This window comes from Lipotes vexillifer, unplaced genomic scaffold (genome assembly GCF_000442215.2).
Source record: "Lipotes vexillifer unplaced genomic scaffold, Lipotes_vexillifer_v1.1 scaffold236, whole genome shotgun sequence".
NCBI classification, from domain to species: Eukaryota; Metazoa; Chordata; class Mammalia; order Artiodactyla; family Lipotidae; genus Lipotes; species Lipotes vexillifer.
The window spans coordinates 2,098,183-2,100,560 of record NW_006773295.1 but is presented as its reverse complement, the minus strand read 5'-3'; positions in this window follow the sequence as shown (position 1 = coordinate 2,100,560).

Here is a 2,378-nt window from a genome sequence, read left to right as displayed (position 1 = left end):
GTCTGCGGGGGGTCGGACGGCAAGGCTCCAGCCACACGCTGTGGGCGGGGCCGCGGGAGGCAACGCCCCGCTTCCACCTCCCCGAGCACCGCCTTGCCCCGCCCCGCCCCGCCTCCGGGAGCTGCCGAAGGCTCCTTGATGGTCATTTGGCACCCCTGGGAGGCTTCTGGAACCGGGGGTAGGTGGATAAGGGTGACAGGGCTCCCCGTCCTCATACTTTGTGAGCATCTAATAACAGCCCAACCCTAGATGCTACTGACCTTGTGTCTTTCCCCTACCTCTCCTCCCAGGGTGGGGGAGGCGACTGAACTCCCCAAACCACGGAACTCAGTGTCCCTCGATTGTCCACTGCCTCTTCCTGCATTCAACAAACAGATCTGAGGCTGAAGTCAAGACCCTTCTTCCCACCACTGTGTGCTTTGAGCAAGTGACTGCCCCTCTCTGAGCCTTACAGTTTACTCATCTGTAAAATGGGGATGACAGTAATACCACTTTCATCGTTTTTTCAGGATTTGATGAGAAAACAAGCAGGCCCTCAGCAAGGGTGTCTGTTATTGTTGTGCTCCCCTCCACTCCCCCCAGCCCCTCAGCCCAGGAGACCCCTGCGTGGTCTACCCAGAGGCCCAGCCCTGCTGGTTATTTGGGGTTGCATAGGGAGAATGGCTAAGGCCAGAGCTGGAATCAGCAAGATATAGGCTCTGCTACATTGGACAAGACACTGGCCCTCTGTGGGCCTCTGTGCAAGACAGGAGCTGTAAAAACTGAGAGACAGCAGTGCCTGGTGCATTTATGGAGTGCCGATGGTATGCTCCACACTTCACCTGCTTCCCAACAACCCTAGGGGCCTGCCAGTGTCAGCAACAGCCCCATTGTACAGGAAGGGAGGCTCAGAGAGGTGGGGTGACATGTCTACAGTCACACAACTAGGAGTAGGGGTGCTGGGCTTGAAGCCTCACTCTCCTGTCTGAGGACCTTGGGCCCCTGGGAAAGCAGGGCTAACTCTGGAGGGACTTCCTCTCCCCCTCCCTCCTCCCTCCTTCCCAGCCTCCACTGGGAGGTGTGCCCTGGAGGAGCAGCTGCCACCCCACCTCCACAAGGATCAGCACAGAGGCAGGGGCAGGGCTGGTGCTCTGTCTCCACCTCATGGGAAATGGGATGGAAAAACACAGGAGAGTTGGCCTGGAGGGGAGGGCGCTCAGGAGCTGGCACTGGCTCTCTGGGGCTGCAGCACAAAGAACTGAAACAAGATTCAGTTCCTTCGGGCATCTGAGCACCTACTGTGTGCCTGGCACTGAGTGGGGCCCGAGGGGTGGGTGGGAGAGTAGGAGCCATCCCTGCCCCCAGAGAGCTCATTCTCCATCACACAAGCCGTCCGTTACTTCACTTACTATAGGGGACTCACTATGTCCCTTCATTCACCACCACTGAGCTACGGGTGCTGTTATCATCCCCACGGGATGTATCTGGAAAATGAAGCCCAGAGAAGGAAAGTGATTTGTTTGAGGTCACATAGATAGTCCATTTCAAAGCTGAGAGTTGAATCCTTTTCTTCTCTACAGTGCTGTTTACTGAGCCTCAACTGTTTCTCTACAGTGTTTACTGAGCATCTACTATGTGCAGTCATTGTAGGTCATCTCCAACCCTCCCCACAGAGGGAAACCTCAGAGTGGTTAGGTAACTGGTTCAAGATCACACAGCCAGGAAGTGGCAGAGGAATGATTCAAACTCAGGCTTGATTCTCCCAAACTTCTCCTGGCCTGAGAGGGGGAAAAGAGATCAGCTCCACCATTCATTTGTTTATTCATTCAACAAATATTTATTGAGCATCTACTCTGTCAGGTACAGGCACAGGGTGGATCACAATAAACCTGCCCCAGCCACTGCCCTCAGGGGGTTCACGGTCTTGAGCACGCCCATGGGGTACTCGGACAGAAGAGCCACCTCTTCCAGAATTGGGGCGGGAGGAGGTGCTGCCAGGGATGGCTTCCTGGAGTTGGCTCTGGAATTCTCTCTACCTTCTGGCTGGGCAAGCTGGCCCCAAAGTCATTTACCTTCTGAGTGTCTTCATCCGAAAAATGGTGACAAAGTCCACCTTGTCCAGTGTGGCTCAAGAAATGTCACCTGTTACTACTCACATTATGGTCCCAACTGAGCCCTCACGGCAGGGCAGAGAAAGTGGGCAGGGAGGGAAGGGGTGTGACACCATTGAGGTCTAGGCCCTGGTTGGGGACAGGCAGAGAGCGCCGAGACCCTGGGAGCCTAAGAACACAGGGCAAACCAGTGAAAAGAAACCCCAAAGGCCTCAGACAGGGAGTGGCTGCAGGGAGTCTAGGGCCAGGTCTGTGACCTCGGGGGGACCACTGGGACCTCCAGCAGGA